General features: G+C 37.7%; 1 pseudogene; it reads right to left on the minus strand.

Moving 5' to 3' along the window:
* On the minus strand, nucleotides 1–5,841 carry LOC120239036 (annotated as a pseudogene).
* Between the last annotated feature and the right edge of the window lie 12,524 nt (nucleotides 5,842–18,365).

Consider the following 18,365-nt stretch of genomic DNA (forward strand, 5'->3'; position numbering starts at 1 on the left):
TCCACTGTTGATCAGAGCTTGAGCCCTACACATTCCCTTTCTTTTCACCTTAAAGGGAGCTCCTTTGTATGTAGCCACATATTTATCATTAATGTAGAGATCCATTGGATCTGCTCCCAAATCTTCTTCTTAGGATTTAGCTACTTGTCAGGCTCTTCAGGAAAAGCATCAAAAAGAATTCTGTCTCCAGGAACAAACCCTGTAGGAGATGCCAAGATTTCAACCTTCTCAGGTGAACTAGCATGCATCACCTTTGCTTTAGATATTAATCCCGTCATCTTTGCAAGTTTAAGGTTACAAAATAAAATCACCATCCTATTTTGCATCTGTTCAAGAGGAACATGATTCACCATTACTGACAACCATTCTTGGGGCTGTTTCTCCAACATCTACTTCTTCCACATACAAAGAATCTGTATCAAGATGTTTTCTGGCAGTGATGATTCAACTAATTCGAAGACCCAGACAAGAAACATCTATTGGCTGAGAGTCAGCACCTCCTGACTCCTGCTATTGATTGCTATTTTTTCTTCTTTTTCTCTTTCATTTCAATTTTTCTTTCATATTTTCTGCTCTTCCTCCTGTTATCTCTTCTTTGGCACCAGAAGATAGAGTTGTTACTGGTATAGACTGTATCACTTTTTTGGAAACCCCGGAATTAGCTTGCAGTAGAGTACCAGATGGGAATGGTATTTGTTTCATTCCATTTTGAATTTTTGTCTGAATTAGCTCTTGTTTCAATTCTTCAATTTCTTTCTTTAATTTAGCATTTTCAACTTGAAGTTTTCTTCTCTCCTCTCAAAATTGCCTGTAAAATTGCTTTCTCCTTAAGAAGAGCAACTTGCTGGGGTGCCTGGGTGGCTCAGTCAGTTAAGCATCCAACTTTGGCTTAGGTCATGATCTCACAGTCTGTGGGTTCGAGCCCCGCATCGGGCTCTATGCTGACAGCTCAGAGCCTGGAGCCTGCTTCAGATTCTGTGTCTCCCTCTCTCTCTGCTCCTCCCCTGCTCACTCTCTGTCTCTCTCTCTCTCTCAAAATAAAGACAAAAAAAAATTTAAGAAACGAAAAGAAGAGCAACTTGCTGCTTTAAATATTCAATAATTGGATACTAGGACACAAATCATCCCTCAACAAGTACAAAATGATTAAGATTATACTATGCATATTTTCAGACCATGACACTATAAAACTTGAAATCAACCACAAGAAAAAATTTGGAAAGATAACAAATACTTGGAGACTAAGGAACATCCTACTAGAGAATGAATGGGAAAACCAAGAAATTAAGAGAAAATTAAAATGTACATGGAAGCCAATGAAAATGATAACACTACAGCCCCAAACCTCTGGGATGCAGCAAAGGCAGTCATGAGAGGGAAGTATATAGCAATCTAGGCCTTCCTAAAGAAGGAAGAAAGGTCTCAGATACAAAAAATCTAAACTTACACCTTAAAGAATTGGGAAAAGAACACCAAATAAAACCCCCAAACAGCAGAAGGCAGGAAATAATAAAGATTAGAGCAGAAGTCAATGCCATCAAAAACAAAAAAAAAAAAAAAAAAAAAAGGTAGCACAGATCAACAAAACCAGGAGCTGATTCTTTGAAAGAATTAACAAAATTGATAAACCCCTAGCCAGTTTGATCAAAAGGAAAAGGAAAGGACCCAAAAAAGTGAAATTAAGAATGAAAGAGGAGGGATCACAACCAACACAACAGAAATACAAACAATAATAAGAGAATATTATGAGCAATTATATGCCAATAAAATGGACAATATGGAAGAAATGGACAAATTCCTAGAAACATATAACAACCAAAACTTAAACAGGAAGAGATAGAAAATTTGAACAGATGCATAACCAGCAAACACATCAAATTAGTAATCAAAAATCTCCCCCAAAGCAAGAGTCCAGGACCAGATGGCTTTCCGGGGAATTCAACCAAACATTTAAGGAAGAGTTAACACTTATTCTTTTGAAGTTGTTCCAAAAAAGTAGAAATGGAAAGAAAACTTCCAAACTTATTCTATGAAACCAGTATTATCTTGGTTCCAAAACCAGACATAATCCCCACCAAAAAGGAGAACTACAGACCAATTTTCCTGATGAACATGGTTGCAAAAATCCTCAACAACATAGTAGCCAACAGGATCCAACAATACATTAAAAGAATTACTCATTATGACTAAGTGGAATTTATACCTGGGATACAAGGCTGGTTCAATATCCCCAAAAAGAATCAATGTGATACATCATGTCAATAAAAGAAAGGACAAGGACCACACGATCCCCCAATATATGCAGAGAAAGCATTTGACAAAATATAGCATCCCTTTCTTGATTAAAAAAAAAAAAAACACCTCAAGAAAGTAGAGATAGAAGGATCATACCTCAAGATCATAAAAGCCATATGTGAAAGATCCACCACTAGTATCATTCTCAATGTGGAAAAACTGAGCGCTTTCCCTCTAAGGTCAGGAATACGATAGGGATATCTACTCTCACCATGTTATTCTATGTTATTCAGCATAGTTTTGGAAGTCTTGGCGTCAGCAATCTGACAACACAAAGGCATACAAATTGGCCAGGAGGAAGTCAAACTTTCACTTTTCACAGATGACATGATACTCTATACGGAAAACCTGAAAGACTCCACCAAAAAACTACTAGAAGTGATCCATGAATTCAAGGAAGTTGAAGGATATAAAATCAAAGCACAGAAATCAGTTGCATTCCTATACACCAATAATGAAGCAACAGAAAGAGAAATCAAGAAATTGATCCCATTTACAATTGCACACACACACACACAAAACCCCATAAAATACCTAGGAATAAACCTAACCAAAGAGGTGAAAAATCTATATGCTGAAAACTATAGAAACCTTATGAAAGAAATTGAAGGAGACATAAAGAAATGGAAAAATATTCCATGCTCCTGGATTGGAAGAACAAACATTGTTAAAATGTCGATACTACCCAAAGCAACCTACACATTCAGTGCAATCCCAACCAAAATAACACCAGCATTCTTCACGGAGCTAGAACAACAATCCTAAGACTTGTATGGAACCAGAAAAGACACTGAATAGCCAAAGCAATCTTGAAAAAGAAAATTGAAGCTGGAGGCATCACAATCCTGGATGTCAAGATGTATTACAAAGTTGTTATCATCAAGACAGTATGGTACTGGCACAAAAACAGACACTCAGATCAGTGGAACAGAATAGAAAACCCAGAAAATGGACCCACAATGTATGGCTAACTAATCTTTGACAAAGCAGGAAAGAATATCCAATGGAAAAAAGACAGTCTCTTTAGCAAATAGTGCTGGGAAAACCAGACAGTGACATACAGAAGAAAGAACCTGGACCACTTTCTTATACCATACACAAAAATAAACTCAAAATGGGTGAAAGACCTAGAGGTAAGGCAGGAAGCCATCAAAATCCTTGATCTCAGAGTTGTGAGTACAAGCCCCATATTGGGCTCTAGACTGGGAGTGGAGTATACTTAAAAAAAATGTTTTAAACAACAATAACAACAAAAAGCACCCTAAAACACTGTTTACTTGAAAGACATTTAAAAGATCTAAATAGTGACATGTGCCATTTTGTGAAAATAATAATAAGCTAAGACAGACACAAATTCTGATCCCAAATGCAAATTTTACAGAAAAGGGAGTAAGGCCATTTGTATTTTGTTTTGGCTTCTCCCCCTCCTGCTCTGCCAGAATTCTCTCACACTATGTTTGCCTTCAGGGCTCATGGCAGCAGCATCTTTGTGGTCTGCCCTGTGCACATGAATAAAAGTCAGTTTGCCATTTGCTAAATTATTTAGGAGCTCATCTGCTGTTTGGATTTTTTATTGCATAATTTTCAAGTAAATATTTTATAAGCAGCCAGAGGCTACTGGTATTTGATATATTTCAGAAAATTAAAGAATAAAATTTAATTTGTTTGAAAAGACAAAAGGATCACACGTCTTTGTTGATAGATTGCTCACACTACACACACAGTGGATGGATTCAGGCTTTTTTTTTAAAGAGACTGATTATCAAACCACGCTTTTGAATGTAGATAAATTCTCTTTTAATGGAGAAATAAAAAAAAACTGTAGCACTTCAGTTTCTTCTTTGATATTTAGTACGAAGTCAGATTTTGATGTTTTTGCTGCTTTCAGAATTAGATGTGGGTTCTGGGTGCTATTTTGCATCTCAAATTTGCTAGTTTGCATTGCTTTAAAACCATTGCTCTAGTAGCAAATTTTATCAATAATAAATTGCTTACTATTTTCCAACTCTCCTGTATTCTGCCTAAAACTGAAAGTTTGGATTCTTTTTAAAATATGAATCTAGTGTTGGAGTGCCAGGGTGACTCAGTTGGTTAAGCATCTGACTTCGGCTCAGGTCATGATCTCACAGTTCATGGGTTTGAGTCCTGCATCAGGCTCTGTGCTGACAGCTCAGAGACTAGAGGCCGCTTTGGAGTCTGTGTCTCCCTCTCTCTTTGCCCTCCCCTGCTCTTGCTCTGTCTCTCTCTCTCTCAAAAATAAATAAGCATTAAAATTTTTTTTAATGTATGAATCTGTGCTTGCCAGCTTTAGGATGAAATAAAAAAGATGAAGATCCAGAAGTTAAGTGTCTTTAGAAGCTGACTGAATAAGGACAAGAGAAAAGTCAAATAAAACACTGAGATCTCAAACTGGTCTGTCTGGGAGAATGCTGATTCAGCAGCAGAAAAAGAAACATCAGGAGAGGATTTCACTTGTGGGAGAGATGATTAGCTTATTATCAGGAATATTGAAGATGCGGTGCTGACAGAAAGCTCAGGTTATGTCTAACAAGTATCTGGTAATGTGGGGCCACAGCTTTGAATTGTGGACAGAATCAATGAATGAATGAAACAGTCAGATCCAGCAAATATTCATATTATCAGCAAATCATGTTGCTGCAAATAATCAGCAAGCATTAGCATTGCTTTCTTTTACTTCTACTGCCATGGACTGCATAGCATAGCATCTTTCATGAAGTGAAATATGTTTAGTTTGTGTGAAACTTTAAGGAAAGTAGTTAGTGTTTGACCTTTAAGCTGATTGTTAACCAAAGGCTATTTCTTCATGTACATTTTAGTCAGTGTTTTCACCAAAAGTATTACATTTGTGTTTATACAAAATGTGGATGTATAATGCTTGGTATTTACATGATCCTTTCAACCAAAGAACAAAAATATGCTGTGTATATTATTTTCCTGATTACACTACATATTGAGAATTGTGTTCCAGAACTGCAGATCTTTATAGAAATTTATCTTGCGCAGTTTTCCCTTGCAATTTGTCTTTCTTCTCTAGAATGTGCCTGCTTCCTAGGCTGTCTTCTCTTCACACTCATAGCCTTAGCCTATTCAACAGACTAGAGACAAAGGTCAGAGTTCTTAGTTGCAAACAACAGAGTCCTTTCTGATTAGTTTAAACCAAAATGATTTTATTAGAGGATAAATAGAAGGGTTGGAGAAATAGACTTGAGACTATACTTCCAGGAACAATCCCAAAGAATAGGTCCAGTGAAAAACCATCACTAAAAGCCAGGGACTCACCTTCACTTAAACAACTACCATTGCTACTTTGGTATCAAAAACTCACCCCTGCAATTGCTGCTGCTACTATACCAACAAAATAGAAGTGCCACACAGCACGCACTCCCTATTATCACTCATTTCCAAGCCGAAGTCTCCTTTGGGATCATCTATTTGGTGAAGAGTAGACCATCCCAGGTGCATGGGCAGCTGTAATTTATCCTCTGACTTCTGGTTCCTGTCTCCTGAGTCTCCTTTGTTGCTCATGAGACCGAGGATTTGGGGTCCTAGTGATGACTATGGAGTTACCCTGATAATTCTCTGCTGAGTCACAGCCGCCCCTGCTTCTGGGGCCCACGTGCCCAGGACTGGCTCCTGCCTTCAGAGAGAGGTACTGACTGTTCTTGCTCACTTATTTCCCTAGAGATTGGAATCTGGCCTTTCGATTAGCCTAATGCTTGGAGTTCTGCTAACCTGCCTTACTCTGGCCACCCTTTTTCATAAAGACCTCGGAACTCCAAGGCACATCTTAAATGTACAATAAATGTTTGATAAAGAAAACATTCTATCAATGAAAAGACCTCCCAGACGACAACTACATATCTTTCCAAATCCTTTCTACTGGGAATCCTGATAATTCTCATCTAGAACCACCAACCTGATGTTTTGCTTGGACAGGGCACTTCCCCACCTGCTACCTTCCAGCGATTCCTGTCCCCTCAATCAGTAGAGACCTGGCTGTTCCAGAACCATATGATATGACTTTACACAAATCTTTAGTCATTACAGACCTTGTGTTTCCTCCCTACAGGGCAAGAGTTGTCTAGATTAAATGCACAGTTCTTTGAACTAATTTTTTAATTGTATACACTATATATACGGGTATTACTATTAAATAGGACATATTTCTTTTCCTTTCCCCTCTCATATTGTGAGGATCTATGATATTCAATACTATCATAGTTTTTAAAACAGGTACATGGATATTCTTGAACTTACAATAGGGGTGATGTCCTGATAAACCCATTGTAAGTTGAAACTATAAGTTGAAAATGCATTTAATACACCTCACCTACCAAACCTCATAGCTAGCTTCACTTCCCTTAAACATGCTCAGAACACTTAGACTACAGTTTGATGAAAATCATCTGACATAAAGCCTATTTTATAATAAGGTGTTGTATATTTCATGTAACTTATTGAATACTGCTATGAAAATGAAAAAAAGATTGGCTGTATGGGTACAACATGGTTGTAAGTGTATTGGCTGTTTATCCTTGTGATTGTGTGGTTGACTGGGATCTGGGGCTCATTACTGCCACCCAGCAACAAGATTGAGTATCATTCTGTATATTGCAAACCTGGGAAAAGATCAAAATCCAAAATGTGAAGTATGGTTTCTACTGGATGCATATCACTTTTGCACCATCATAAAGTTGAAAAATTGTTAAGTTGAACCGTTGTAAATGGGGACCATCTGTATTGAATTTTCTCCAACAAAGGGGTGATGCCAACCACAAAGAACCCTGTAGTTGTAGCTGAAACATCTTAGGACAAGTCCTAACTTCTCTACTCACTAGCTGTGTGTCATTGAGCAAGTTAGTTAAAATTTCTGAGTTATCTTTTAACACCTGTGAAATAAGGATATTAAACCTGTCACGTTGTGATTTTTAATAAATATATTTTTAGGGTTTAGTCCACAGTTCCAGGCTCACAGCTACCAAAACCCTTGGATTTTCCTGAGCTTTAAGAACAATGGGAGCATCTTTCATCATATTTGGTCTTTTGTCCTCAGTCCCTGAAATTGCTTCAGATCCCTAAAGATGAAAATGGGTGTCTTGCTGTTCATAACAAGCCCCTTTTTGGGGGTGCCAGGGTGGGGGTGGGGCTCAGTTAGTTAAGCATTCGAATTTGGCTCAGGCCATGATCTCACAGTTTGTAAGTTCAAGCCCGGCATTGGGCTCTGTGCTCACAGCTCAGAGCCCTGCTTCAGATTCTGTGTCTCCCCCTCTTTCCATCCCTCCCCTACTCATGATCTGTCTCTCTCTGTCTCTCCAAAGTAAATAAAATGTTAAAAAAAAAAAAAAAGCCCCTTTCAACTACAACAGAGTTTATGTTAATGACATAACTTCTGGAAAAATCCCTAAAGAAGGAGGCAAGGGTACTGGCTGGCAGGGGAACAACTATGAATAGAAGGGATGGAACTTTCAGTTTCATCCCCTGATTTCTGGGAAGAGGGGGAGGACTAGAGTTTGAATCAATTGCCAATGGCAAATGAATTTATCAATCATGCCTTTGTAATGGGACCTCCATAAAAACCCCAAAGGAAGGCATTCAAGAGACCTTCCAGGCTGGTGATCCAGAATCTTACCACAAGCTACTATGCTGGGCCCTAGATTCCACAGGGATAGAAACTCCTTTGTCTGGGACTTTGTCCCATGTATCTCTTCATCTGGCTGCTAATTTATGCCCTTTAATATCCTTTGTAGTAAACCAGTAATCTCGTGAGTAAGCTGGTTTCCTGAGTTTTGTGAGCTGCTCTAGCAAATTAATTGAATCCAAGGAGGGAGGTGTGGGAACCTCTGATTTATAGCCAGTTAGTCATAAGTATAAGTAACAACCTGGACTTGCAACTGGCATCTGAAGTGGAGGGCAGTCTTGTGGGACTGAATCCTTAACCTGTGGAATCTGATGCTATCTCTGGACAGTGTCAGAACTGACTTGAATTGTAGGACACTCATTTGTGTTCGAGAATTGCTTGGAAATATGTGAGGGGAAACCCTACCACAATGGACTTTGGAGCAGAATTATCCACTATCATGCAGTTATTGTGAGGCTCAAATAAGACCAAAATGCTCTATAAATATAAAAAGTATAAAACAAATATAAGATGGTATTATTAATGTTGATGTCAAGAGTTTATAATCATCATATTTCTAAAACTGCCTCCAAAATAGGAAATGAGATAGGCATTGACTTACAGGATAAAGTCTCTCCTTTTAATTTAACATCCATAATTTCTATAAAGGAATCTGAAACATCTACCTTGTGAACCTCCTCATGGAAGCTGGGTTTGGGAATAGTCACAAAAGAACAACTGGGTCCATACAAGTCATGCAATGATTGCTATATACCTATAGATATTTGTCATGAGATGGAAGCAGAATATTTAAATTGGTAGCAGAATTTTCATTGAATTTTCTTAATTAGCTCACACCAGGGGAGTGAACATAATCCACTCTCCCCAATTCCAGAGACTTCCAATGTGTCAGGAGTCTATCTATTTTTATTACACGAATTGCTTTACACATAAGCACAGTGCGAAGCATCAGTGCTTTATAAAAAACTGCATTAATGCACCAACTTGTTCAGAAACCAAGAAGAGAATAAGAGCAGAGCCTAGAGAGAATTTAATGGGCCCAGCTTGAACTTTTTTCTGGCCAAAAACATTGAACACCTGTTAACAATCACAAAAAAGTTACAGAGAATATTGAGTATATAAGCACACTGCACTACATTCCATACTCCAGCAGTGTTGATTTATTTTCTCCTGAGGTTCCCATGACTAAACTTTCTTACCAAAGGTTTATCCTTGAAAAAAACATATCTCTCCCTACAAGACTTTCAGAGATATGTAGGATAGATTAAAACTGAAAAGTAACCAGCTCAATAAATTGGGCTATGTTATGAGTTGAGGAATTACATAATAATAAAAATCTTTTGCTTGGAAAGAGACACTATAGAAGTTTTAAAAAATGACAAATTGGGAGAAAATCATTCCAACAAATATCAAAGAAAAAAAGTAATGGTCTTAATATGGAAAGAACTTCCTTTTTTAATGTTTATTTTATTTATTTAGAGAAAGAGTGTGTGTGTGCATGCACATGAGCAGGGTAGGGGCAAAGAGAGAGACAGCGCGAGAGCAAGAGAAAGAGAGAGAGAGAATCTCAAGCAGGCTCTGTGCTGTCAGTGCAGAGCTTGACTTGGGGCTCAATCTCACAGTGAGATCATGACCTGAGCTGGTCAAGAGTAGGATGCTTAACCCACTGAGCCACCCAGATACCCCCTATGTAAAGAACTTCTAAATATAGGTATCAAAAACTCCACTAACACTAGAGAAAAATGGGCAAGAGCCTAAAAAAAATGGTTCTCAACCATACTAAAAATGCAAATAAAAACATCACTGAGATATTGTTTCTTAAATATCCAAAAGTATATCCAAAGTACAACAAGGTGATGTTGGAAAAGTGTAAGAAAATAACACTTATATATTGCAATATCTAGCAAAATTACATATTATATATGAACTTATCCTTTATCCAAGAATCCCATACCTAGGAATCTATCTCAAAGACAACACTAGCAATATTATGAACAGATATATATATATATATATAAGGGATTCATTACACAGTTATTTGAAATGGAAAATACTTAAAGCAAACCTACTGTACATCAAGAGAGGCATTACTGAATAAACTACAGTCCATTGATTTTCAAACTTTAGGTGCATCAGAATCACCTGGAGATATTTTTAACACACAAATTGCTGGGTCCCAACCCCAGAGTTTCTGATTCAGTAGGTATGGGGTGGAGCCTGAAAATTTGCATTTTTATCACATTTCCAGGTGATGATTGGTGATGCTACTGGTCTCAGAGTCACACTTTGAGAACCATGGCTTAGTACGTCCATGCATGGGATATTTTGCAGCTGTAAAAAGAAAGAGTATCTCTATATGTTGCTATGGAGTCACCTTTGGGTCATAGTTTTAGTGAAAATAAGCAAAATGGAAAAAAAGTTTGCTAATATTAAAAAGATAGATCATAAAAATTTTTCAGTGGTTATATCTATGGGAGAGAAAATGGAGTGGAGTTAGACTTCTTGCTATAGATCTTGTTTTATAAATTTGACTTTGGAGGAATATAAATATTTTAGTTAATTATAAAGCAAAATAAGTTTTCAATAAAATCACTAAAAATAAAAAATGATATGATACAAATGGACTTAAATGTGTTTACAGTTGGTGGCAGAGCTACACAAAGAAATAATTCCAAATAACTTTACAACACAGTTACTTGAATGTACAGTTCTAGTGGAATAAGCCTTACAAAAAGATGGGTCCAAAATGAAATAAAATTTCAAACACTTTCTAGTAATCATATTGTTAGCAATAGTGTTGGTATAATTATTCAAAGACTGTTATATCTAACAAAGAAATTGAGTAATTATGGCATATTTTAAGATATACCATTCTCAGTGTCATTGATAAATAGGATCCTTGGCACGAGAGAGAAAGAAGACATGATAAGACATAGAAGAGTCTATCTACAAACACTATGATCTTGAATTTTTTAAAAAGTTTTTAAATTTATTTTTGAGAGAGAGAAAGAGAGAGCAAGTAGGGGAATTGCAGAGAACAAAGGATCTGAAGTAGGCTCTGCACTGATAGCAATGAGCCCGACAAAGGGCTCAAACTCATGAACCATATGACCTGAGCCGAAGTCAGAAGCTTAACCAACTTAGCCACCCAGATGCTCCATGATCTTGAATTCTAATTTGAAGTATCAGTGTGAACTCATAGTTCATTTTATCTTTCAAGAAACAACACAAAATAGGGGCATCTGCATGGCTCAGTCAGTTAAGCCCCCCACTTCAGCTCAGGTCATTATCTCACATTATGTGGGTTTGAGCCCTGCGTTGGGCTCTATACTGCTAGCTCAGAGCCTGGAACCTGCCTCAGAATCTGTGTCTCCCTCTCTTTCTGCCCCTCTCCCGCTCATGTTCTGTCATCTCTCTCTCTCAAAAATAAATAAACATTAGAAAAAAAATTTAAAACCCACAAAATAAAACATTTCTTAGCTCTGTTGTCTAAAAAGGCAACCCAGACTGTGGTCTCTAACTACCATTTCCCACTAAATGGAAATATGGCTACTTGGAAAAATGGTTGATTTCAGGTCAGAGTTAGATAACATATACGATATCCAGGAAACCCTCAAACACAACTGGGATCACGCCAAGAGGACTCAGGTCAACCAGAGACCCTTACTATCCAAAGGCAAGATATCTTGAGGCTCAAAGAAAATAACTGTAATGGATTGAAGGACATCCCCTTTTATCTGAAAGTAGAGCATTCCTAGAAACTTTTTGTAAGCTGAAATGGCAAAGTTAACGATTATCATTAGTTTATACAGAAAATTTTTGAGCATTCCCAGACTCAAAAAATAACCTCTCTTAGGCTTTCTTATACCTTAGGACACATCTTGCTAACTGACGCACAAAATAAATCGAGATAAAGATAAAGCATAGATGTCCAGACACAGTTCAAAACTATGGCAGCTTGATGCTGAGATGTTAAGTGTAGTTCCTGAGGAAGGAGCTTGGGGCGCCACTCTCACTGCTGTGAAGCATGCTGCTGCTGTAATGGCTGGCTGCAAAGCAAATGCCTTTCTTCCTTTAAAAAAAAAAAATGTTTATTTTTGAGAGAGAGAAAGAGCATGAGCAGGGGAGGGGCAGAGAAAGAGGGAGACACAGAATCCGAAGCAGGCTCCGGGATCTGAGCTCTCAGCACAGAGCCCAACGTAGGGCTCTAACTCACCAATGGTGAGATCATGACCTGAGGCCGAAGTTGACCGCCTAACCGACTGAGCCACCCAGGAGTCCCAGCAAATGCCTTTCTTCCTAAAAGTGAAAATCCTTGTGGGATTTCTCAGAGTTAGCAAAAACAGGTACTCATGTAAATCTTTTGTAAAAGCAAAGTGGTATAATGTGACCATTCAAAAGGCGATTTAAAAACTGTTAAATAAAGGAGAAGTATTCAAACACTTATCCTTCCTTACACATACAAACTGTACAACTGGGTTACCAAGTAGATGAAAGGAGAGCTCCATTTATAGAAGTGTTCTACAGTGAATTAGAATTAGAACATCAGCATTTGAACCTGTAATGAAATAATAGACTTGGTAGTAATCATCAACAGCTGACAAAATCACCAACGTAGAGATCACCAAATATTATGTGCCTCCTAATGAAATAACATACAACTTATGAAGCAGTCTGGCTAAAAACTGAACCTGAGTCTGATTAAAACTCTGGATCCAACAACCAATTTACAGGACATTGAAAAGACAAAGAAATATTACAGAAATACAACAGTAAAATCCACTCTAGGGAATTACCAGAGAAACAAACTGGATTCTTCAACAAATTGTATGGCAAAAAAGAAAGAAGATGGAGGCGGAATCTATATGTTAAAAGAGATAGTCTCTTAAGACATATCTACTAATTACAATAAGTGGACCTTATTTGAATCCTAATTCAAACAAACTTTAAAAAGAGACAGATACCTAAAAATTTGGTATCTTATGAGCAATTCCTAAAAATTTGGTATCTTATGAGCAATTTCATCTTCAAAAATTACTATTAATTTTATATAGTATTATGGTTATGTTAAATAAAAGAATTCTTTGGAGGGCTGAAATATTTATAAATGAAGTAATACCACATCTGGAATTTGTTTCAAAATAATATGGGAGGGAGAAGTGAGAAGGGTAGTGGTGTGCTGGTAAATGCTAGCTTGGGGGTGGGTTTTAAGGAGGCCTGACTTGTAGCATTTGTCCATCTCTGATCACCCTGGTATAAATACTCACACCCTGACTGATTTCAAGCTGTCAAGCTGTGAGACAGAACTTGGTTTGTTGTGAAAAGATGCTCACAATCCACTCTTGAAGAGATATGAGTTGATTCGAGCCTTGCACTAGAGAAGGATACAGATTAAAGAAGGTTGGCCAAGAGTTGGTCAGTTGTTCACCTCAGTGGGGGGTACAAGCAACTTTGTCACCTTATCTCATAGGTTTGAAATTCTCCATAATAAAACATTAAAAAAATTTTTTTACATTTATTTATTTTTGAGAGACAGAGTGAGACAGAGCATGAGCAGGGGGAGGGGCAGAGAGAGAAGGAGACGCAGGATCTGAAGCAGGCTCCAGGCTCCAAGCAAGCGTTCAGCACAGAGCCTGACATGGGGCTCGAACCCACAAACCATGAGATCATGAGCTGAGCCAAAGTCAGACACTCAACCGACTAAGCCACCCAGGCGCCCCATAATAAAACATTTTAAAATGAAACTATTTGCTTTCCTTTCCTCAGAAAATATGCAAAATAGTTAGACCATTAGATACCTAAGGTAATAAAAAAAACTCAGTAAGTTTTTTTCTGTTGTTAAGCACTGCTTTGGACATAAATTGGGTTTTGGTCATCATCTGAATTAAGTAAAAGATTCTCGCTTTTTCCTAAATCACAGGGATAAGAGTGAAATAGTATTAAAAAAAATATGTATATATGTATGTGTGTGTGCATGTGTGTCCAATCATCTAAGAGACTTTGAAGTCCTTCCCTTACATACCTGATTTAGGCAATGAGGATTATAGACTACCCTCACAGGTATTTCAAGGTAAACCACGCAGAAAATACATCAAAGTTTCCCAGCTAAAAATAACTTGGAATATCTCTTTATGCTACTTTCCCAAGTAAAAAAAGTCAGACAAACTTATAAAAGTAGAGGACCCTATTATATTTGGGACATACTAAATGACACAGCTTTATTGGAAAGTTAATTGTTCCTTTTCTTCATGAATTCCAAGAACACTTCTCAAAAACTCTGATGTTTTATATTAAATTAAGCAGTATGAAATCTAGACTTTTAATCACAAATATAACAATAATGACATTTATTTAACATTTACCAGGTGCCAGAAAATTGTTTTAGGCATTTTACACAAGCTAACTAACTTGATCTTTTTCAACAGCACTATGAAGCATGTTCTATCATGATCCCCATTGTACAGATTAGGAAACAGAGAGAGAGAGATTAAGGTTATACTATAGCTTGAGTCCCAGAGTTAAGCTGGGGACCCTGTCCTCATCAAGGAGAGAGATTTTTCATAACATTTACATCACCACTTGCTCAGTGGCCAGTTGGGGCAGAGTGGAAAGTGCTGGGGAAGATGTGTCCTGCCTTGAAATGACTGTGTCATTCTAAGCACGTTACTAAATTACTTTGGGTTTCAATTTCTCATTTATAAATTTTTTTAATATTTATTTATTTTTGAGAGAGAGAGACAGAGCATGAGCAGGAGAGGAGCAGAGAGAGAGGGAGATATAGAATCCGAAGCAGGCTCCAGACTCTGAACTGTCAGCACAGAGTCCAACACAGGGCTCGAATTCATGAACTGTAAGATAATGACTTGAGCTGAAGTTGGATGCTTAACTGACTGAGCCGCCCAGGTGCCCCTCAATTTCTCACTTATAAAATGCATATCTCTTAAGGTTTTTTCTGGGCTCCAAATTATAATGTAATCAATGGCGATTCTGATGATACTGACCATTAGTACACATTTAGTCTATTTCCAAGATTCAAGTATATTTCTGCAACTTTGTGTATAATGAAATACCAGATACCTCACAGGTCTCTTCTGCAATCTAGAACCTACATTTATTGGACTTCATTTTGCTACTATTTTCCCTCAAAATGTTCCAATGCTCAATTTCAATCCAGTATCTCTGAAACTTAATTTTTTTAAATTGTTACCCAAACAAATAAGAAAGCACTGTCCTTTGGGAAGTTAAATTCTGCTTTATCAATTAACTTACATAGAGTCTTTATTTACAAATTATAATGCTATTGTCATTCAGTTAATATTTTAATGGCCAGATTCTAATTTTCCCTATTTTACAAAGTATATAGGCATCTACATATACTTTGGACCCTTTTGCTTGAGAGGGTTAGGATGCACAGAAACAGTCATCATGAATTTATTTCAAATTTCCTGCCTGACATTATCCAATTGTTTCATAGGCAGATATTCTCAATGAACCATGTGTATCAGGATACTTTATACCACATTATTTACATTAAATTTTACAACCTAAAGGGCAGCCTTTTATTTTCTGCTGCAGTTTTTAATTTCTCTGTCTCTTTTTCCATTTTTCATTTTTTCTTTACATTCAAAACTCACATGAAAAAGGACCTAATTCAACATTTTATATTGCTATTCCATCACCTACTCTATTACTTAAGATATTAAGCGGGGAGAGAGCAATCCCACTCAAACCCCACTTGGAGCTTCACATATTATTACCATGACCTCGTTATCTACAGACTCTCAGCCAGTTTTCATTGACTCATTCCATTTTTGATTGCTCATGTTTAAGTCTAATCTGAGTTATTTAAAATTGCATGAGGAATTGGCAAATGATTTGATAATGTTCAAATATAACTGCTGTCCCATAAGGGAATGATTTCATAATTCTATCAAAACTGCAATTGGTTTTGTCAGAAGCAATTTGTTTTATAGAACCGATTGCTTACTCCAAATTACAATTCGCTCAGCCTTTAGATATTTGCATTTCCTTTTAATGTTTCTGACATTATGTGATGGTGCTGGGCTTAGATTAAAAGGATTTATTGCTGCCCCTCATATTTAAACATGATGGTACACCATGTATAAAAATAGCTGAAAAACCTGAAGGTGTCTGTAGGGTCTGAGTGTTACACAGAAAGATATTTATCAACTATTCTCTTTGTGTGTTTGGTTTTGCTCTGAAGGCTGCATAGAATTTGTGCTGGACTTCAGCCACCCAAATCTCCAGTTATAGTATCTCAACCTCATCTGCCTGCTATTATCAATTCCTTGTAATAGTCTACCAAGCTCCATTGCCCATAGTGGTCTTTTTCTTGGGCCACTTGTTTTCATTTACTTTTTTTTTTTCCACTTACATTTCTGGGACATCTTGTCATCATTACCGCTGTTGTTACCATTTCATTGTCATTATAATCACCATCATCAGGCAACGTATCCTGAACTTCTGTATATGCCAGAGTGGCACATATCACAGAGAAGTCTCATTTTCTGCTCTTGAAAGATGAAATGGCTATACAGATTTTTCTGATCACTAACCTCGTTTTACTGACAACTACCATTCATTATTATGTGCCAGATACCATGTTAAGGAATTTATAAGCATTATTTCATTTAATCCTTAAGATAAGAACTTTAACTGCAGTTAACAGATGATAAATTGAAATTTAGTGAGAGTAGGTAATTGACTCAAAATCATACAGACATGCATTGATGGAGCCCCTCTTTAACTCTTGTGGGTGGAGGATAGCTAGAGATGGAGGGACTTCTGACCACAAGAAGACAGAAGAAGGGAGCTGAAGGGCCTCTGAGTGGCTCAGTTGATTAAGCTTCCGACTCTTGGTTTTGGCTCAGGTTGTGACCTCACAGTTTGAGTTAAAGCCTCACATTGGGCTCTGCGCTTATAGCATGGAGCCGCTAAGGATTCTCTCTCCCCCTCTCTCTGCCCTTCTGGTGCTGGTGTGCTCTCTCTCTCTCTCAAAATAAACAAATAAACTTTAAAAAACAAAATAAGGGAGCTGAAACCTATGTCACATTTATAGAATGTAAAGTATGAGCAGATTAGAGGCTCAGGGAAGAGAAAGTCTCCTAAGTGGATGGGTGGAAAGAGAACAGAATGTATACAGAAAAGAGGAACCTTGTTATAGAGGTCATTATTTCATTAACATAAAATATCCTCCTTGGTTTAATTTCATACATTTCACCTTGAATTCTAATTCATCTTATTTAATGCAATAGTTGAATGAGCTAAGCTTAATAGGGTAGTTATAAAGCAATTTTATTCTTTCCCACCACTCTGCACTAAACTTGCTACATCAGACAATCCATTTCCTGCCTTTGGATGAAATCTTGGACAGGTCCCATAGTTCTTTTGATCACTCTTAGATAATATATCAATTATCTTTTCGTTTTGACCCGTAGAGGACCAAACCAGTGCCATATGAGAATTCCAAACTCCATTTTACCTAGTCTCTCCTTTATACAAGTTTGATTCTGCTCCAGTGTGGAAGTCTGCAACAGGGCAGAGGGATATGGTCAACTTCTCTCTCCTTTGCTTACCTCTTTGCACCAGGTCTGGACCTGGAGGAAAGGGACAAGGTATTTATCTGCTTCTGTTGTGATCTGGATGTCCCCAGGCTACTCTTTCTTTTGGAAGCAATTTTGTGGGTTTATCAGAGATCCCCTCTCCCCAGTGAAACATCCCACTGTTGACCTGTTGACACCAGCTGGCTGTTTTCCATTTCATTTTAACCTCGGGGCTCCAATGGATTACCATTCAACTGGGTGCCATCATCCCTCTCAGTGGTCCTTTGGGGCAAGGGACCTTTTCTAGACTTCAGGCCAGTTCCCTCAACCTACCCTCAACCCATGTAGTTCATTTTCGGTCCAAAGGAAATATGCAACTTGCCCCAGCTGTCATGCCACCATTTACAGCTACGGCTTGCCCTCCTAAGCAGGCGTGCTGTCTTTCCTCTGCTGCTTCAAGTGAATCTAGCCACAGCTTCTTATATAGCCCATATGCTCTCTTAATCCAGAGACTCCAACCAAACTCTCCAAATGAGAGTTTGGCATGAAGTGAAGAGGAATCACACCCCCCACTTTGTTCATGACGGTGGAAGAAGCACACAGCACACAGCATCCAACAACTCTCTCCAATATACACCTTTCCTTCCTCTACTCTTTTGGAGGCTGAGGAAGCAGTTTTACCATTTCTTAGCATGTCCTATTTGGAGAGTCTTGATATCTCACTTTTAGACTGTTGAGTTCCTAGTACCCACTGCATTATTTTTAGCATTTGGGCCCTTAACCAAAATTGAGACACAGAAGTCACTTCTTCTATTCTCTTACAACCACACTGCTACTCCTGTCTTCTT

Source organism: Hyaena hyaena, unplaced genomic scaffold (genome assembly GCF_003009895.1).
Source record: "Hyaena hyaena isolate Hyena2069 unplaced genomic scaffold, ASM300989v1 scaffold_221, whole genome shotgun sequence".
Classification (NCBI taxonomy): Eukaryota; Metazoa; Chordata; class Mammalia; order Carnivora; family Hyaenidae; genus Hyaena; species Hyaena hyaena.